At 37.5% G+C, this 22,448-nt stretch overlaps 1 long non-coding RNA gene across 3 annotated transcripts in view; it reads right to left on the reverse strand.

The window, feature by feature from the left end:
* The window catches only part of LOC110299616 (uncharacterized), a 57,810-nt gene extending 35,641 nt beyond the window's left edge, over window positions 1-22,169 (reverse strand). For 2 of the 3 annotated variants that reach the window (XR_015048751.1, XR_002378495.2), the window contains exons 1-2: window positions 22,065-22,169; window positions 18,664-18,726 (exon numbers count right to left, since the gene is read on the reverse strand). This is a non-coding gene — a long non-coding RNA (uncharacterized LOC110299616). The remainder of the gene's footprint in view (window positions 1-18,663; window positions 18,727-22,064) is intronic. The other variant, XR_002378496.2, reaches the window with a different exon arrangement.
* Between the last annotated feature and the right edge of the window lie 279 nt (window positions 22,170-22,448).

Consider the following 22,448-nt stretch of genomic DNA (forward strand, 5'->3'; position numbering starts at 1 on the left):
CTGGAAAACAATTTTCCAAGCAAATGGTAGGAAGAAACAAGCTGGAGTAGCCATTCTAATATCTGATAAGATTGACTTCCAACCCAAAGTCATCAAAAAAGACAGGGAGGGACACTTCATACTCATCAAAGGTAAAATCCTCCAAGAGGAACTATCAATCCTGAATATCTACGCTCCAAATACAAAGGCAGCCACATTCATTAAAGAAACTTTAGTAAATTTCAAAGCACACATTGCACCTCATACAATAATAGAGGGAGACTTCAACACACCACTTTCACCAATGGACAGATCATGGAAACAGAAATTAAACAGGGACACAGTGAAACTAACAGAAGTTATGAATCAAATGGATCTGGCAGATATCTACAGAACATTCTATCCTAAAACAAAAGGATATACCTTCTTCTCAGCACCTCATGGTACCTTCTCCAAAATTGACCACAAAATTGGTCAAAAAACAGGCCTCAACAGATACAAAAATATTGAAATTGTCCCATGCATCCTATCAGATCACCATGGACTAAGGCTGATCTTCAATAACAAAATAAATAATAGAAAGCCACCATTCACGTGGAAACTGAACAACACTCTTCTCAATGATACCTTGGTTAAGGAAGGAATAAAGAAAGAAATTAAGGACTTTTTAGAGTTCAATGAAAATGAAGCCACAACATACCCAAACTTATGGGACACAATGAAAGCATTTCTAAGAGGAAAACTCATAACTCTGAGTGCCTCCAAAAGGAAACTAGAGAGAGCACACATTAGCAGCTTGACAACACACCTAAAAGCACTAGAACAAAAGGAAGCAAATTCACCCAAGAGGAGTAGACAGCAGGAAATAATCAAACTCAGGGGCGAAATCAACCAAGTGGAAACAAGAAGAACTATTCAAAGAATCAACCAATCAAGGAGCTCTTTCTTTGAGAAAATCAACAAGATTGATAAACCCTTAGCCAGACTCACCAGAGGGCACAGGGAAAGCATCCTAATTAACAAAATCAGAAATGAAAAAGGAGACATAACAACAGATCCTGAAGACATCCAAAACACCATCAGATCCTTCTACCAAAGGCTATACTCAACAAAACTGGAGAACCTGGATGAAATGGAGAAGTTCCTAGACAGATACCAGGTACCAAAGTTGAATCAAGATCAGGTTAATGATCTAAACAGCCCTATATCCCCCAAAGAAATAGAAGCAGTCATTAATAGTCTCCCAACTAAAAAAAGCCCAGGAGCAGATGGGTTTAGTGCAGAGTTCTATCAGACCTTCAAAGAAGATCTAATCCCAGTTCTTCACAAACTATTCCACAAAATAGAAACAGAAGGTACTCTACCCAACTCATTCTATGAAGCCACAATTACTCTGATACCTAAACCACAAAAAGACCCAACAAAGATAGAAAACTTCAGACCAATATCCCTTATGAATATGGATGCAAAAATCCTCAATAAAGTTCTTGCTAACCGAATCCAAGATCATATCAAAACAGTCATCCATCCTGACCAAGTAGGTTTCATCCCAGGGATGCAGGGATGGTTCAATATACGGAAATCCATCAATGTAATCCAGTATATAAACAAACTCAAAGACAAAAAACACATGGTCATCTCGTTAGATGCGGAAAAAGCATTTGACAAGATCCAACACCCATTCATGATAAAAGTCTTGGAAAGATCAGGAATTCAAGGCCCATACCTAAACATGATAAAAGCAATCTACAGCAAAGCAGTAGCCAACATCAAAGTAAATGGTGAGAAGCTTGAAGCAATCCCTCTAAAATCAGGGACTAGACAAGGCTGTCCACTTTCTCCATACATATTCAACATAGTACTTGAAGTCCTAGCCAGAGCAATTCGACAACAAAAGGAGATCAAAGGGATACAAATTGGAAAAGATGAAGTCAAAATATCACTTTTTGCAGATGATATGATAGTATAAGTGACCCTAAAAATTCCACCAGAGAACTCCTAAACCTGATAAACAGCTTCGGTGAAGTTGCTGGATATAAAATTAACTCAAACAAATCAATGGCCTTTCTCTACACAAAGAATAAACAGGCTGAAAAAGAAATTAGGGAAACAACACCCTTCTCAATAGTCACAAATAATATAAAATATCTTGGCGTGACTCTAACTCAGGAAGTGAAAGATCTGTATAATAAAAACTTCAAGTCTCTGAAGAAAGAAATTATAGAAGATCTCAGAAGATGGAAAGGTCTCCCATGCTCATGGATTGGCAGGATCAACATTGTAAAAAGGGCTATCTTGCCAAAAGCAATCTACAGATTCAATGCAATCCCCATCAAAATTCCAACTCAATTCTTCAATGAATTAGAAAGTGCAATCTGCAAATTCATCTGGAATAACAAAAAACCTAGGATAGCAAAAACTCTTCTCAAGGATAAAAGAACCTCTGGTGTAATCACCATGCCGGACCTAAAGCTTTACTACAGAGCAATTGTGATAAAAACGGCTTGGTACTGATATAGTGACAGACAAATAGACCAATGGAATAGAATTGAAGACCCAGAAATGAACCCACACACCTACGTTCCCTTGATCTTCGACAAGGGAGCTAAAACCATCCAGTGGAAGAAAGACAGCATTTTCAACAAATGGTGCTGGCAAAACTGGTTGTTAACATGTAGAAGAATGCGAATCGATCCATTCCTATCTCCTTCTACTAAGGTCAAGTCTAAGTGGATCAAGGAACTTCACATAAAACCAGAGACACTGAAAGTTATAGAGGAGAAAGTGGGGAAAAGCCTTGAAGATATGGGCACAGGGGAAAAATTCTTGAATAGAACTGCAATGGCTTTTGCTGTAAGATCGAGAATTGACAAGTGGGACCTCATGAAACTGCAAAGCTTCTGCAAAGCAAAAGACACCATCAATAAGACAAAAAAACCACCAACAGATTGGGAAAGGATCTTCACCTATCCTAAATCAGATAAGGGACTAATATCCAATATATATAAAGAACTCAAGAAGGTGGACTCCAGAAAGTCAAATAACCCCATTAAAAATGGGGCTCAGAACTGAACAAAGAATTCTCACCTGAGGAATACCGAATGGCAGAGAAGCACCTGAAAAAATGTTCAACATCCTTAATCATCAGGGAAATGCAAATCAAAACAACCCTGAGATTCTACCTCACACCAGTCAGAATGGCTAAGATCAAAAATTCAGGTGACAGCAGATGCTGGCGAGGATGTGGAGAAAGAGGAACACTCCTCCATTGTTGGTGGGATTGCAAGCTTGTACAACCACTCTGGAAATCAGTCTGGCGGTTCCTCAGAAAATTGGACATAGTACTACCGGAGGATCCAGCAATACCTCTCCTGGGCATATATCCAGAAGATGTCCCAACCGGTAAAAAGGACACATGATCCACTATGTTCATAGCAGCCCTATTTATAATAGCCAGAAGCTGGAAAGAACACAGATGTCCCTCAACAGAGGAATGGATACAGAAATTATGGTACATTTACACAATGGAGTACTACTCAGCTATTAAAAAGAATGAATTTATGAAATTCCTAGCCAAATGGATCGACCTGGAGGGCATCATCTTGAACGAGGTAACAGAATCACAAAAGAACTCACACAATATGTATTCACTGATAAGTGGATATTAGCCCAAAACTTAGGATACCCAAGATATAAGATACAATATGCTAAACGCATGAAACTCAAGAAGAATGAAGACCAAAGTGTGGACACTGTGCCCCTTCTTAGAATTGGGAACAAAACACCCAGGGAAGGAGTTACAGAGACAAAGTTTGGAGCTGTGATGAAAGGATGGACTATCTAGAGACTGCCGTATCCAGGGATCCATCCCATAATCAGCTTCTAAACGCTGACACCATTGCATACACTAGCAAGATTTTGCTGAAAGGACCCAAATATAGCTGTCTCTTGTGAGACTATGCCGGGGCCTAGCAAACACAGGAGTGGATGCTCACAGTCAGCTATTGGATGGATCACAGGGCTCCCAATGGAGAAGCTAGAGAAAGTACCCAAGGAGCTAAAGGGATCTGCAACCCTATAGTTGGAACAACATGATGTACTAACCAGTACCCCGGATCTCTTGTCTCTAGCTGCATATGTATCGAAAGATGGCCTAGTCGGCCATCACTGGAAAGAGAGGCCCATTGGACTTGCAAACTTTATATGCCCCAATATAGGGGAATGCCAAGGCCAAAAGAATGAAATTGGGTGGGTAGGGAAGTGGGGGGCACTATGGGGCCTTTTGGGATAGCATTGGATATGTAATTGAGGAAAATATGTAATAAAAAATATTATAAATTAAAAAAAATCTCATCATTTTTAGGAACTATTCTCAAGTTTGAAAGTAGATTTAATAAATCAGCCATACTGTTACCAATATGTGAAAATAATTATTGACATTATTAGTATATTGTTCATGTTTTCTCCTCAATTTTTCCTCAGTGTCTACCCAATATTTCATAATGTGATAACCCTGGCTAGTCTTCCATTTTATTCTTTACTTTAGAAGTTTACACTTGATCTTAGCCAAACGGCTGAGAAGTGATACCTTAAAAGTTTAAATCTTATGTTTGAGCATGGAGTAGTGGATTTTGCTTATAATTGAATACTCAGAAAGCTGAATACATGGCCATTATTAGTTCAAGAAAAATCTAAACTATTGATCATATCTCAAAAACACAAAAGGAGTATGTATTTTTTATTGACCTGTTTTATAGTCTTGAATGCAAGTTAGTTAAAAAAAAATTAAAAATTGTTTAAATGTAGGGCCAAGTGATCCAATAGCTCTTCAAAAGAGTCAATATATAGAGTGTTCAGAGGTGTACTTCATTCTAGTCTCCATTCCAATCATAGTCTCTCATCTAGTTCCATCATGATCAGACTTAATAGTAACTTCCCCCCCCTCCTTTTCAGAGTGTACACAGCTAAGGCCACGTGTCACATAGATGTATGCCAACTGTGTTTGACATTAATTAGCCTAAGGCACACATGCTATATTAGCGTGTTCAACTGCCCCTTTTAAAAGTATGGCATGTGTATTGCTACTGAAAAAGGAGACCACTGCATACTCCTATGTAATTGTAGTTAATGTCATATATTTCTGCTTTTAAGATATTTGCATTGGTGTCACAGAAAGAGATTTTGAAGTACACATAAAAACTAATTAATCTGGCAACATAAAATGTGACTTTGTTGGTGGTCTTCTGCCTTTAAATAGAGGATTTTTTTCTAATTTTAAAATTAATAAAAATCCTAATGGAAATCTGATTTTTTTCAATATAATATATATGAAATTCTAAATACTCCAGTAGATACCTGCTGAGCTGTGGTCATCCCAGTGATTTGAAAGAGTTTTAAGGTTACAAACTTAGTTATTTATAGAAAAAGAGAAATTGCCTAAGAAAATCACAAGATGCAGTCCAGTTATGACTCTTTTTATCTGTTTGCCTTGCTCGAGAACAAAAATACATTTTCCCCATCACTGTAGGTAAGAATCTGATAGAATGAGACAGCTCCCTGACATTCACAGCAACCTTTAATAAAGAAAGAACAGTGTGGGCCTAGTGTGCATGCCCACTGCTAACCATTTATGCTGGCATGATCTGAAAATGAAGATTGAGCAGACTGTGAAACATATGAAGTGTCTGCCAGACAGCGATTCCTGTACTAGCCAAGTATTTAAATTAAATTTGGATATCTGTCTCTCTGTGTGCTTAGCACATACATATTTTCTTTAGGCCATGAACTTCCCCTTGCTGATAAGTAGAAACATTCTCCTTTGTTGCAAGATAAGGAAGACCACGTATCTTCTAGCTATTTCACTTTTCTTATTAAGTGTTAAAATGTAAAAAGCATAATAATAACTGCATGAAAGGATGAGGAGAGTGGCATTTAGTGCAGAGTATGGTTCCATAATTACATAATTATAACTACATTTATAAATTCGTTGCTAATGCTTCATCAAAGCACAGTGAACATTCTTTCTTCTATTTCAATTGATGTTTCCTATCTTTTAAATATTTACCTAAAATTTCTCATTAAGTTGATGGGAAAACTGGTAAACTCCCTTAATTATCACACATTCATATCTTGTTCTAATCATGTAATTGGGTCTTTAAAGGTGTCTGAATAACAAAGTATACCACTTGGATCTAATCCTGAAGCTAATTTGATTATGAGAGAAAAGACTTGAGGGCCTGAGCTGCAGATGTCTTGAAGGAATGAGGAAAAGTCAAAGCAGACTGTGTAGATGGGCGTAGATGAGCAGTTGGTGGTTGACATGATTAAGCTGAGGTGTTTTTGCAGAGATGTTGAAAAGAACATGACTGAGACACAAATCCAAATCACATTCAATAAAACGATAGTGCAAAGAATAAAAAAGTTTACAAATGGTGTATATAAACTTTACTTTTTCATCTCACAGACAACACAATAAAGGCTGTGTTACCCATGAAAAATATAATAATATTCAAATAGCTCAGTGACTCAAGCACACTCAAGGATTCCCAATATGGTGAGATAGTCTTTATGTTATTGTGAAGGTCATTCAAAGTCTTACCCTCCTGCCCACTAAAGGCAGGCTACAACTGGAGATTTCACAAAGAACAGGAAGCTTATATTGTATCATATGCAGGCACAATGTACCATTTTCTTGAAACTCAAACATGTATAGGTAGTTTGTCCTTAATTTATTTGCTTCAGAATCTCACTTATTACATAAAAGTTGATGTCTTATTTTTCAAATATTCCAAGACAGTCTACAGCTATGTGTAAAACATACTACCAACAAATATTTATTAACTTTCTATTACATGAGTTCTAGGCTAGTCTGGGCCAAATTATGAAACCCTGTCTGGAAATTAACAAGCAAACAAACAATTATTCAATGGTAGAAAATTCTAGTCTGTACAACATAAGAATTTTTAATATTCTCAGAGACTGGCTTCAGATCTCTGAGTATATAATAAGCTACACAGAGTCCTCCCTTCTATAAAAGATACAGCATTTTAACATAGCCTATCAACACCCACTGAAGTGTTTTAAACTGGTTTCATGTTGTTGATCTTGTACTCAGTTATATACTGAAAATTAGTCATCTCCTATGTAATAAGAAGACAAAAGACTCTGTTGTTCAAGCACAGACCTTTTTGTGTATTATTTTTTAATATTTTAAAATTTATTTTTTGAGTGTGTGTGTACATATGTGCATGCCTGACTTTGTCTGTGAGTGTGTGTGTGTGTGAGAGAGGGGGGGTGGGGAGAGAGAGAGAGAGAGAGAGAGAGAGAGAGAGAGAGAGAGAGAGAGAGAGAGAGAGAGAGAGAGAGAGCACATACATTTATACATGTGGAGGCCAGATGAATATTTCAGGTGTCTTCCCCCATCATTCTCTATTTTCATTTTTGATGTGGGGCAAATTGCTCACTGAACCTGAAGGTCACCATTTCATCTAGATTGACCAGCTCAGCTGGCCTCTCCCAGTCTATGAACCCCACAAATATTACACACAACCATGCATAATTCTTATGTTAGAGCTGGTGGTTTTACCATTTGTTTTCATGGCAGATATTTTAAACACTGAGCCATCTTGCTAGTTATCTCCTAATCTGCCCCAACTATTTTTAAGTACTCATTCTCATAAGCTATTGTTTGAATCTGGTGATATGTAATGCTTATTTAATACAAGGTTTTATGTATAGATAAAGACTCAGGTGTCTTTTCTTTAAACTACAAGATTCTGAAAATCCTGTTAGATTGGAGTAATTATTGAAAAGAGAAAAGTACAACACAGTGATATGCTATGGATAAAGAAAAGAGCCGAGAGCTGAAAATATAGATCTTAGAGACACAATTAATACTTCTGTTAACATTAAATGTTTGATTTCCCTGTCATGGCTTATACAGTATTTCACATCAATCACAGAAAAGGAATGGGTATAGAATTACATCACATGTACTTTTAGGACTCAATTTTAGGAATCTCTTGTTTCTCTGCACTTGCTTCCAGATTTATAAATACGGCTTCTGTAAACATCACTTTCCAGAGACATCTGGCTCAAAGGAGTATTGGTCGTATATGTGAACAATGAGAATAGTTATTGTTTTAATCTTTAGCTTTATTCCTAGCAAAATGCTGTTAAAACTTGTAAAAGATAAAACACACAAAGAAATTGTATTCTAATAATGCTAGGACAGATCATTAGGAATATTCTTTTTTGTCTCAGTACAGGCTATCCTGTGAAGAAGTAACCTCTAATATAAGTCATCCTGTCTTTGGTGGAGATGGCTAATTATCGTTGTCTTCTATTGCTGACATATTTTTACCATGATCTCATTATAAAAAAGTGGAACTAATTATTAACTTATTTACATTACAATAAGTCATAACTTGTGTTGTATATTCTAAGCTAACACTAATTTCATTAAACCAATAAATATTGCCAGAGGGCTAATGTGTGTGATCACCATCCTGATTTTACCAATTTCCTAGTGACAGCCTTATCTCTCTCTCTCTCTCTCTCTCTCTCTCTCTCTCTCTCTCTCTCTCTCTCTCTCTCTCTCTCTCTCTCTCTTTGTTTTTTTGAGACAGGGTTTCTCTGTGGAGCCCTGGCTGTCCTGTATCTCTTAAAGAACCATGTCAAAAAATGTATTATTTTCCTCATTTAAAAGTTTCATTTAGATACTTGGTGAGAATTAATTTCCTAATTACGTTTCTGGTATGACAATTTATTTTTCCTCCCTTAAGGGCATTTAGAGAAAAATCTTTACTACTGTAACTTTATTAAAAAGCAGGATCCATTATTGCCATTGCTCTAGTTGGACAAACTAACATAGTTTAGAACTTTAAAACCAAGCACCATCTGTGTAAGAATTACAGGAATACCTGGAAATCATTTATACCAACCACTGCAATTTCTTTTATGCTCACCCCAAATGAAGTGTACTGATTTTAAAATCTTTCCCTCTGTGCTCCAAAATAAGCACACTGCCATGAAAATGATTCCCTCTGTTTACACACTGTGAATATTACAAACCCCTTTCTCACAGTAGCCTCAACCACAATATCTCTAACTTGATAAACAGAAGTTTCTACTTTCAGGAGAGTAGAACCTGCCTGCAGCCTAGGATGTTTCACTGAGGTCATGGGATTAGTTTTAATGTGTATTAAAAATAGCACACTGTTTCATTTTGAAAACCTGGCCACACTCTTTGAAATCGATACACTCTTTTTAAAGACACCTTTTTATTTGAACTTCTGTGTGGTGAGAGTGGGTTCTATTTGTAAGTAAAGAGAAGTGCTAGAACAAATCCACCTCAGGAAATAGAGTCTCTAACACAAGCACAGATAAGCCTCCAGCAGAAGCAGTGTGTCCTCAGCATCAGCAGGGGAAGAAATGAAGCCCTGCTGATGTTAAGCTAGAGGGATGCTTTTAAAAGAAAGGCTGCCTAATTCTCAGATACAATAATCCATAATTCAGCTCTCCAGAGACAGCAGGTATATTACTGCATTTTTATATTAAGTGAAAATAAAATATATTATTCAGATGAACTAAGGTATACAATGTCATAGTATGGAAAGAAAGGTCATCTCCTAATTTTTGCATGGGCATTATTCATGGGCAGTAGGAGGGAATCTTGTCTTTCTTTCTCAATGAATTAATTGGTTGGGCTTCATGGTAATATTTTCAGATATGAAACACTATTCACACTCTCACACACACACTTCTAGAAACTGCTAGTTTTTATCATTTCCTTAGAATGTTTCACAGAGCATTCTATATTCTTATGGGATAAGCCTGAAAGTTGTGAAGACAGAGGTTTTTCAGTCAAGTTTTCATTATTAATTGAAATATCAAGATATTTGGAATTTTCCTATGAGTCTAATCTTTTGTGGTTGTTTCCTTAAGCACATTGACTACAAGAACATATAAACATATGGGTGTATCCATGTTTTTTATACTACACATATAATACAAAATATCATATATATTTCTAAAATGGTCTAAAATGACTTGTGTAAGTACTCATGTTCGATATCTTATTTACAGTGCCAACTGCATCTATAATGTAGAGGGCTTATCCTCCTCTTTGTTGGAGATTCAGTTTCCTAAAGTAGATTTGTCTTAGCAATCATTCTTAGTTATAAAGGAAATCTTACCTTTTCTTGGCATAAATAAGCGGTATGCTCATCTAAAAAGTATTTTACAATATATTTTCATATATGAATTGGTGTATTATGTATCTATGTGTGTGTGTGTGTTTGTGTACCTCTTTATTTTCTGAGAAGTTTCTTGATAAAAAAATATATTGGAAAAGCAAATGTATGAGGAACATGAATATTTCTTATCTCTCAGACACAACATTTTGAAAATACTGAATTAGTGACAACTCATCAGTTAAAAGGATCAGGAGCATGATCTGTGGGGTTAAGAAAATTGATGTTCCATGGGAGGAGACACAGAGACAAAGTTTGGAGCAGAAACTGAAGCAAAGGCCATCCAGTGACTGTCCCACCTGGGGATCCATCCCATATAGAGTTACCAAACCAGACACTATTGTGGATGCTAACCAGTGCTTGCTAACAGGAGCCTGATATAGCTGTCTCCTGAGAGGCTCTGCCAGCTCACTCATTGGACACACATTGGACACACACAGGGTCCCCAATGAAGGAGCTAGAGAAAGGAACCAAGGAGATTGAAGGGGTTTTCAGCCCCATTGAAGGAACAACAATATGGACCAACCAGGACTTCCAGAGCTCCCAGGGACTAAATCACCAACCAAAGAGAGCACATGGAGGAACCCATGGCTCCAGCCGCATATCTAGCAGAGGATGGCCTTGTGGGATATCAATGAGAAGAGAGGCCTTTGGTCTTTTGAAGGTGCTATGCCCCATTGTAGGTGAATGCCAGGACAGGATAGCAGGAGTAGGTGGGTTAGTGAGCAAGCAGAGGGGGGTGGGATAGGGGTTCAAATAGGGAAAAGGGGATAAAATTTGAAATGTAAATAAAGAAAATATCTAATAAAAATTACTGAAGCTTTATAGTTCTCAAGATTGGATCTTAAATATATGAATCACATGAGTTTTACTCAATTGCTATCACAAACTTTAAAACATGGTATTACAACCTAATTATAATTTTCACCCTCTCATTTAATCAATAAGCCACCATCATAAGCAAAAGCAAATTACAAATTCTCCTGGACACTTTGATTCTTCTAGATTGAGCATTTAAGCACATCAGCATGTATATTGACCCCAAATCTACTCAATAACACATGGCTTCTGTAATATTGCATTTCCTTTAATATTTGTTTTATGCACTTTCTCCTTAAAAAATGGGACATTAACTAAAGGATATAACTTCTTCTCAGCACCTCATGGTACCTTCTCCAAAATTGACCATATAATTGGTCACAAAACATGCCTGGACAGATACAAAACTATTGAAATTGTCCCATGCATCCTATTAGATCACCGTGGACTAAGGCTGATCTTCAATAGCAACATAAGTAATAGAAAGCCAACATTCACGTGGAAACTGAACAACACTCTTCTCAATGATACCTTAGTCAAGAAAGAAAAAAAGAAAGAAATTAAAGACTTTTTAGAGTTTAATGAAAATGAAGCCAAAATATACCCAAACTTATGGGGCACAATAAAAGCATTCCTAAGAGGAAATCTCATAGCTCTGAGTACCTCCAAAAAGAAACTAGAGAGAGCACACACTAGCAGCTTGACCTCACACATAAAAGCTCTAGAACAAAAGGAAGCAAACTAGCCCAAGAGGAGTAGACTGCAGGAAATAATCAAACTCAGGGGCTAAATCAACCAAGTGGAAACAAAAAGAACTATTCAAAGAATCAACCAAAGGAGGAGATGGTTCTTTGAGAAAATCAAAAAGATAGATAAACCCTTAGCCACACTCACTAGAGGGCACAGGGACAGCATCCTAATTAACAAAATCAGAAATGAAAGAGGAGACATAACAACAGATCCTGAAGAAATCCAAAACACCATCAGATCCTTCTACAAAAGGCTATACTCAACAAAACTGGAAAACCTGGATGAAATGGAAAATTTCTGGACAGATACCAGGTACCAAAGTTAAATCAGGATCAGATTAATGATCTTAACTGTCCCATTTCCCCTAAAGAAATAGAAGTAGTCATTAATAGTCTCCCAACCAAAAAAACCCAGAACGAGATGGGTTTAGTGCAGAGTTCTATCAGACCTTCAAAGAAGATATAATTCCAGTTTTCCAAAATATTCCAAAAAATAGAAACAGAAGGTACTCTATCCAATTCATTCTTCAAAGCCACAATTACTCTGATACCTAAACCACATAAAGGCTCAACAAAGATAGAGAACTTCAGACCAATTTCCCTTATGAATATCGATGCAAAAATCCTCAAAAAAGTTCTCACTAACTGAATCCAATAACACATCAAAACAATCATCCATCCTGACCAAGTAGGCTTCATTCCAGGGATGCAGGGATGGTTTAATGTACTGAAATCCATCAACATAATCCACTATATAAACAAACTAAAAATCAAAAACAACATGATCATTTCATTAGATGCTGAGAAAGCATTTGACAAAATCCAACACCCATTCATGATAAAAGTCTTGGAATGATCAGGAATTCAAGGCCCATATCTAAACATGATAAAAACCATCTACAGCAAACCAGTAGCCAACATCAAACTAAATGGAGAGAAGCTGGAAGAAATCCCACTAAAATCAGGGACTAGACAAGGCTGCCCACTCTCTCCCTACCTATTCAATATAGTACTTGAAGTTCTAGCCTGAGCAATTCGACAATAAAGGATGTCAAGGGGATACAAATTGGCAAGGAAGAAGTCAAAATATCACTATTTGCAGATGATATGATAGTATATATAAGTGACCTTAAAAATTCTACCAGAGAACTCAAAAACCTGATAAACAGCTTCAGTGAAGTAGCTGGATAAAAAATTAAATCAAAGAACTCAATTGCCTTTCTCTACCCAAAGGATAAACAGGCTGAGAAAGAAATTGGGGAAACAACACCTTTCACAATAGTCACAAATAATATAAAATACTTTGTGTGACTCAAACTAAGGAAGTGAAAGATCTGTATGATAAGAACTTCAAGTCTCTTAAAGAAAGAAATCAAAGATTATCTCAGAAGATGGAAAGATCTCCCATGCTCATGAATTGACAGGATACTCAATATGGCTATCTTGCCAAAAGTAATCTAACAGATTCAGTGCAATCCCCATCAAAATTCCAACACAATTCTTCAATGAATTAGAAAAGGCAACTTGCAAATTCATCTGGAATAACAAAAAACTAGGATAACAAAAACTCTTCTCAGTGAAAAAAGGACCTCTGGTGGAATCACCATACCTGACCAAAAGCTTTACTACAGAGCAATTGTTAGGAAAAAAAAAAAAAACTCCATGGTACTGGTATAGCAACAGACAGGTAGACCAATGGAATAGAATTGAAGACCCAGAAATGAACCCACATACCTATGGTCCCTTGATCATTGACAAGGGAGCTAAAACCATCCAATGGAAAAAAACCAGCATTTTCAAAAAATGGTTCTCGCACAACTGGCGGTTATCATGTAGAAGAATGTGAATTGATCCATTCTTATCTCCTTGTACTAAGGTCAAATCTAAGTGGATCAAGGAACTACACATAAAACCAGAGACACTGAAACTTATAGAGGAGAAGGTGGGGAAAAGCCTCGAAGAGATGGGCACAGGGGAAAAATTCCTGAATAGAACAGTAATGGCTTGTTGTGTAAGATCAAGAATTGACAAATGGGACCTGAAAAAATTGTAAAGCTTCTGTAAGGCATAAGACACTGTCAATAAGACAAAAAGGTCACCAAGAGATTGGGAAAGGATCTTTACCAATCCTAAATCAAATAGGGGACTAATATCCAGTTATATAAAGAACTCAAGAAGGTGGACTCCAGAAAATCAAATAACCCCATTAAAAAATGGGGCTCAGAGCAAAACCAAAAATTCTCACCTGAGGAATACCGAATGGCTGAGAAGTACCTGAAATAATGTTCAACATCCTTAATCATCAGGGAAATGCAAATCAAAATAACCCTGAGATTCCACCCCACACTAGTCGAATGGCTAAGATCAAAAATTCAGGTGACAGCAGATGTTGGCGAGGAAGTGGACAAAGAGGAACACTCCTCCATTGTTGGTGGGATTGCAAGCTTGTACAACCACTCTGGAAATCAGTCTGGCGGTTCCTCAGAGAATTGGACATAGTACTAATAGGATCCCGCAATACCTCTCCTGGGAATATATCCAGAAGATGTCCCAACCGGTAAGAAGGACACATGCTCCACTATGTTCATAGCAGCCTTATTTATAATAGCCAGAAGCTGGAAAGAACTCAGATGCCCCTCAACAGAGGAATGGATACAGAAATTATGGTACATTTACACAATGGAGTACTACTCAGCTATTAAAAAGAATGAATTTATGAAATTCCTAGCCAAATGGATGGACCTGGAGGGCATCATCTTGAGTGAGGTAACACAATCACAAAGGAACTCACACAATATGTATTCACTGATAAGTGGATATTAGCCCAAAACTTAGGATACCCAAGATATAAGATACAATTTGCTAAACGCATGAAACTCAAGAAGAATGAAGACCAAAGTGTGGACACTGTGCCCCTTCTTAGAATTGGGAACAAAACACCCATGGAAGGAGTTACAGAGACAAAGTTTGGAGCTGTGATGAAAGGATGGATCATCTAGAGACTGCCATATCCAGGGATCCATCCCATTATCAGCTTCTAAACGCTGACACCATTGCATACACTAGCAAGATTTTGCTGAAAGGACCCAGATATAGCTCTCTCTTGTGAAACTATGCTGGGGCCAAACAAACACAGAAGTGGATGCTCACTGTCAGCTATTAGATGGATCACAGGGCTCCCAATGGAGAAGCTAGAGAAAGTACCCAAGGAGCTAAAGGGATCTGCAACCCTATAGTTGGAACAACATGATGTACTAACCAGTACCCCGGAGCTCTTGTCTCTAGCTCCATATGTATCGAAAGATGGCCTAGTTGGCCATCACTGGAAAGAGAGGCCAATTGGACTTGCAAACTTTATATGCCCCAATACAGGGGAATGCCAGGGCCAAAAGAATGGGAATGAGTGGGTAGGGAAGTGGGGGGGGGGACTTTTGGGATAGCATTGGAAATGTAATTGAGGAAAATACGTAATAAAAAAAAGAAATGTAAATGAAGAAAATACCTAATAAAAAATGGAAAAAAATGGTACATTAAAATACATACACACCTCCCTTCATTTCACTATTCTTAAATCGCATTACAAAGACCTGTAAGGCTGAAATCTTAAGGAATTGAGTCATTTTTATTCACCTGATATGTGTTATGCAGATGAATATTATTATCTTCATTATTCAATAGTTGCGTCTGTGCAGGAATTCACACAAATGCACTGGATGCTTTCCCTCTTTTGGGCCTTGCTCTATGACAAATATGTTGAAGACAAAGCTTCTCACTCTCAGAGAGCTTATGTACAGGTGGAAAAAAATAATAATATACTGTGAACAACTGTGAAACAAATGCTTGCCACTGAAGAAAACCCACTCACTCTCCTGGTTCCCAATGCAAAGTGTAAAATATCATGTTTACTTTTCCCAGAGGTAGAAACACAGTAAATCTCTGATAACTTGTAAGGAGTAAGCCAAAGTAATATGTAATAAAGCAGCAGCCTATAAAAAGACCATTACTTCAGGTCTAAGTGGCCCTTAGTCTGCCTTACATCAAAAAAACAATGAATAAGAACTGTCCCTGTGTTTGCTTACAAAATAAAGGTGGTTGAAAATGAGGATCACGTGTTCAGATACTCAAGGGTCTTTAACACCAGAGATTCTGGCAACATCAACCAACAAACACTTCAACATTTCCTCCTGTGCCCTTATGAGAAAAAAAGTGGCATATGGCAACTTCTCTGCTGTCACACACAGGTGGACATGGTGAACTTGAGGACATAGTGTTACTTGGAAATAGTACTGAACTACGAGCTCCCTCCCAGCCTCAGCCCATCCTTTGTACTTCTATGATAAGAGGGCAGATGAAATACATTTACATACTTTCTAATTCTTCAGAGAAATATTGTTTTCTAGTTCCGTATTTTTGTTAAAATATTCTCATAATCATCGAGTGCTCTGATTGCCAAGTTCAGGTCTTGGTTTTGGTCTGAAGAGCAAAATAAAGGGCAATCTAATTTTAAGACCTATCTACAGTTTCACTTAATATTCTTTTTGCACAAAGTCAAAAGATTTAGAAGAGAATTATAATTGCCTGGTACTTAAAATATTATTGAAAATGCAGTGGGCTGAATTTAAAATGTACTTGGAGGTTCAGTCTACTGATTCTAGAAAAAAAAGTCAAGTTCATTTACAAAGTTGTGTTAAATACTTTTCCTAGGTTTTACTTAGATATATGTAAAAGGTAAGGTTAAAAGATTGGTAACAGGTTACCAATAGTGAATGTCAGTATTTCTTTTAGTTTCGGTTACTTTACAGTGTATCTGTATGGTTTATAGAAACCAGTAAAGGTCTGGGGAAATAGCTCATCCAGAAAGTGCTAATTATTCCATTACATGGACCCTGTTTGATCATAGAAGTCACCTAAAAAAAAATCAGGAGTAATAACATAGATATACGAATGGAGCCCCCTGGCCTCTTTCTCTTTTTGGCCTAGTGTTCTTGGTCAGCTAGAGATCTTTTCTCACAAAAAGATAGAGGTCTTTCTGAGGAATGCCACTTGAGGTTGATCTCAGATATATGCATGCCTCTGTGGTCACAAACATAAATATGCATGTCTTAAGTAAGGTTTGTATTACTATAATGAACGACTATGGCCAAAACAACTACAAATGATAGAGTTTGTTTGGCTTAGACTTCCATATCACTGCTCATCATCAAAGGAAGTCAGAACAGGGAAAGAAACAGGGCAGGAGCCTAGAAGTAGGAGCTGATGCAGAGGCCATGGAAAGGTGCTGCTTGGATGTTTGATCATCATGACTTGCTCAGCTTGCTTTCTTATGGAATTTAGGTTCATCATCCCAGGGATAGCAGCACCCAGAATGGGCTGGACCTTCCTCTAGCAATTACTAATTTAGAAAATACTTTAAAACCCAATCTAATGGAGGAATTTCCTCAACTGAGTTTCCCTTCTTTCCGGTGACTCTAGCTTGTGTCAAATCTACATAAAACTAGCAAGTCAACACATCTGAACACAAAATACCTGAAGTGTTGGCTTGAATAAAAATGGTATCCCTAGGCTCACAGGGTTAGGAGGTGTGGCTTTATTGGAGTCAGTGTGGCTTTTTGGAGAAACTGTGTCACTGGGGGATGGCTTTGAGGTTTCAAATGCTCCAGCCAGGCCCAGTGTCACTCTTTCTTCCTGTTGCCTTCAGATCTGGATGCAGAACTCTCAGCTACTTCTCCAGCACCATATCTGCCTGTAAGGCACTCTGCTTCTGGGCACAAAGGCAAAGGAATTAACACCTGAACTGTAAGCCAGGCCCAGTTAAATGTTTCCTCTTATAAGAGTGATCATAGTGTCTCCTCAAGGTAATAGAAACCCTAATTAAGACACTTGGTTAAAAATTAACAGAAAACACCAAAGTGGATATTACAAGGATGCTGCGATCCTGAACCCCTAGAGAGTTACTGTGTGCCCATGCCTTATAATGCTATATTTTTCTCCCAGATACAACCTGGATCTATTATTTGTGTTCTTTACATACAATCCCTTTCATGTTATTGGAATCAAGTGATTATGAAATAGCAACCACATTTTCCCAAGCTGCCACATATATTTTCTTTCTTATCTCCCTTATTAATAAGGTTGGATTTTTTTCCTAATAACACACATTTTTCAGCAAATATGTTCTCTGGGCATATTTTGTACAGGAAGATTTTATTTATTTATTTACTGACCACATGTTTTAACTTATTGACTCCCGCTATAATATTCATTTCTTTAGCTTTGATGACTTTTAACACATCAGTGATTGTTGTCACTGTAGTTTGGATTTCTTAAATTTAGTTTTTAGTAACTTTGCATATGATATGCAATCATATTTAAAGGCAAACTTGAAGTACACTCAAAAGGCAGGCATAATAGTGTTTTCTCATCTCAAAGAATCATTGTGATTTAATGATTATTTCTTTCAAAATTATACTTGTTACTTCGCTGCCTGAAAGATTGGGTGTGTTTGGGTTGCAATGAGATAAACTATTAAAATGTGGCCAGAATTGTGATGATGAGGTACACTGGTGGCAAAGAAAAGAAAATCATACCTTAAAATATATTTACCCTGAGAGGAGAGGGGCATAAAAGACTCGTACAATTATTCTCTAGAGTAACCCAGGAAATATTTGTCATCATTTGGTAGCACAAAAATGCACATGTGAAACATAAGTTAATTTTTCTCTCAGCCAAGTTTAGTGGATGAAATCATTCTGTCAAAGTTCTTGGTCTGAAGTCATTATTGGTAGATCAACTTCTTATTCAGAAATCAGAGAGCCATTCATCTGAGAGTAGACAGCTGTGAGTGTCACCACACAAATACTCACAGTGAACTGGGAGGCATCGGGCTACATCATCCAAATGCTTCAAATTCGGAAATCCTGTGGTAGCTAAGAAGGAATGGAAGGAAAGATGAAAAACAACATTATGTTCTAGACTAGATTATTACAAAAGTCAGGGTTTTAAATGAAAATGGCTCACAAAGTTCTTGCCTATAGCTTAAACATTAGTAAAAAAGACTTCTAAGTTGACTGAATAATTATGCCAATAGGCATAATTGAATGAACAGACATAATTGAATGAAAATATGGGAGCAGCTGAGGGCCTCTTAAGAGCACTCTGAGCAAGGTTAGTTTTTAGAATTCTAGATAGAACACAGAGGAAGAGTTAGATCTCTGGAGGTATGAGGCCATGACTTGAGCACTCAAGAGCAAAATAATTATATAAAATGAATAACTGCTTTACACAGGTTCATTCATAGATGTGTGTGCCCCACTGAACTTGTTGGTTTTGTGTGTCAATTTGACACATGCTTGAGTCATCATAGAGGAAGGAGCCTCAGTTGAGGAAATGTTTCCCTGAGGTCCAGTTGTAAAGTATTTTCTAAATTAGTGATCAATGGGGGAAGAACCCAGCCTATTGTGGGTGATGCTATCCCTCAGCTTATGGTCCTAGGTTCTTTAAAAAGATATTCTGAGCAAGCCATGAGAATTAAGCCAGGAAGCAGCACCCTTCTATGGTCTACACATCAGTTCCTGCCTCCATAATTCTGCCTTGTTTGAGTTTCTGTCCTGACTTCCTTCTATAATGAACATAAATATGGAAATGTAAACAGAATAAACTCTTTCCTCCCCAACTTGCTTTTTGTCATGATGTTTCATCACAGCAATAGATAACTAACTTAAAATATCTACCTTACTTTGTTAAACTTGTTTTTTTTTTTTTGAAGTTTGTAAATTTGGTGCTTGGCATCATAAACAATGATTAATTTGCAATTTTTTTCTAAATAATATAAATAGAATGAAGAGTTCTAAGAAAGTTAGAAAATTCATAAAAATTCTTCATTAAAACAGCATATATATTGGTTAAATAATATGTTAATTATGTTATATATTATTATATTGTATATAATATATAATATTCTTATAAATAATGAATTATGTATCCATATGTAGTACATGTAAATATGTAAATAAATCTATATAATATAAAATTATATCTATATAAGTTATCTATTTGAGAGAGAGGATGAGAGAGGAGGAGTATGAGAGAGAGAGAGAATGAGAGAGAGAGAGAACCTGTGTGTCTGTTTCTGTGTGTATTCCAACGTTTTAAACTTGGGTAAACTTTTGGGCCATCTGCAAGTGAGAGAAAAAGATGAAACTTATCCAAAGCACTAGGTGCAGGGTAATAGAATGCCACATGGTGTTGACTTCCTCTTAGGACATTTGTTGCCTGAAACCTTCTTAAAGATCTATGCTAAAGGCAAACATGGAGGAGTTCTGTATAACTAACTGCTGGCCTCAGTGGCAGTCTCACCTAGTTTCAGTCATGTGAATGATCATCAGTTTTAATTGATTTGAAGCATCAAGTGAAGGCCAGCTTTCCACCTGCCTTAGCTGAGCCCTCTGGAGGCCGTCCAAGTGGATTTCTCCAGCATGCTTACTATAGTTTAATAATTAATAAAACAATATTTTCAGACCTACTCAGAAGGTGGAAAAAGTAGTCTGGAAGTAGAGGAAGAGAGGGACCTGGGAGGGCGACAGGAGGCAGAGGGAAAAGGGGTTGGGGGGCTAATTCAGATATGGGAGGAGATAGGGGAGAAATATAGACGGTCAGGAATTTGAAAGGAAGTGTGTAGCAGTGGGGGAGGGAGAACTGGAAGTAACCTCTAGGATGTCCCAGATGCCAGGAACCCAAGAAGTTCCCAGGACCCAACAGGGAGGAAATTAGCTGAAATACCCCCCCACAAAAAAAGTGGAGAGAGAACCTGTAGAGACCATATCCAGGCATGGCCCCAGTTGAGGGATATTGCCACTGATCTACCTCCAAAATATTAATCCATAATTTCTCATGTCAAAAGGAAATTCAGAGACAAAGAGTGGAGCAGAGAGTGACAGAAAGGCCATCCAGAGACCATCCCACCTAGGGATCCATCCCATCTGCAGACACCAAACCTAGACACTAGACAGGAGCCTATTATAGCTGTCCCCTGACCAATACAGATGTAGACCAATACACAGTCACACATCAGACTGAGCACATGATCCAGTGGAGAAGTTAAGGCAAGGAATGTAGTTGCTGAAGGGGAGTTGCAACTCCATAGAAAGAACATTATCAACCAACCAAACAACTCAGGGACAAAACTACCAACCAAAGAGTACACAGGGAGGGACCCATGGCTCCAGCTGCATATGTAGCAGAGGATTACCTTATCTGACATCACTGGGAAGGGAGCCCCTTGGTCCTGTGGAAACTCAATGATCCAGGGTAGGGGAATGCTAGGGCCCTGAGGCAGGAGTGGGTGGGCGGGAGAATGGGGGAGCACAATCATAGAGGCAGGGATATCAGGTAGGGGTTTATGGAGGAAATACTGAAAATGGGTATAATATTTGAAAAGCAAATAAAAGAACCAATAAAATTAATTAATTAGTTAATTAAAAATTAGGAGAGAGAGGGAGAGAGAGAGAGAGAGAGAGAGAGAGAGAGAGAGAGAGAGAGAGAGAGAGAGAGAGAGAGAGACTGGCAGCAAATACATGGTATCTTGTGCTGGAAGACAATTGGGAGGAATATGCTTGAAGAAACATCTGTGTGTGGTTGTTTTGACCTCTGAGACACTTTCTCTCAGCCTGATGGACTCAGAAAACTAAGACATCTTATTCAGACAGAGTAGTCCATGAGTGAAACAAAGGTTGCATTTTATTTCTAACCTATCAATGGAGGACACTTTTATAATCAATTGATTATGATCAGACCCCAAGCTCTTGAAGGAAAAAGTATCCGGAGGAATGTCAAGGACACTTGAATGAGGACACCTGCCAAGATGAAGATGCTGCCACTGTCGTTGGAAACACCTTCTCTGTCATTAATCACACTAACAACTTAAAATCTAATTGGCTCCCTCTGGACACATTTGTTTTTGTTGAGATTAGCTTTGTCCCAGTTTCTCAATTGCCATGATGTTTTTCATCATCTGAGTAGTTATGAAGATACTTTTGATGGGAGAATTTCAGTGACACAGAGGGAGTGATTGTAGCCATAAACAGTGTTTCAGATCCTTTCTTGACCTTCATTAAGTTATGAAACTGAGGTCTTCTGAGAGGAAAGGACAAGTCAAGAAGTTATGGCAGAAATTTTTAACCAAAAATAGGACAATATTTATGGAATGTTGCATAACTTAATTAAGATACCTCTTTTTTTTTCCCCTTTATGCAAGGTGACTGTGTACCTTGGATGATGTCTATTTTATACATACATCTCTTGATTTTCAATATCCTCGCTGTTTCATTTGCTTGTTAGCCTTTGTTACAGATTTTCTCTTATAACCACTTAATTTTCCTTGTCCAGGAATTAAATTTCAGATGTATCTGTACTCTTACTTGAACAAGATTCATGTTGTCATAATGGTTACATTGTTACCTATGAATTCTATGTAGGTAGTGCTAATTCAAAAATTCTGAAAAGCTCTTCTGACAACACTGCTATTGTATATTCCCTTAACTTCAGTATAAAAACAGCCAATATGCTTGGGAGTGTTTTCTCCCCTTGGGTTGCCATGTCCAGCCGTGACATGAGGAATTATGCACTGTTTTATTTTCTCTTGTTAGGCTAT

The sequence above is a fragment of the Mus caroli genome, unplaced genomic scaffold (assembly GCF_978045245.1).
Source record: "Mus caroli unplaced genomic scaffold, Mus_caroli_1 scaffold_10, whole genome shotgun sequence".
Lineage (NCBI taxonomy): Eukaryota > Metazoa > Chordata > Mammalia > Rodentia > Muridae > Mus > Mus caroli.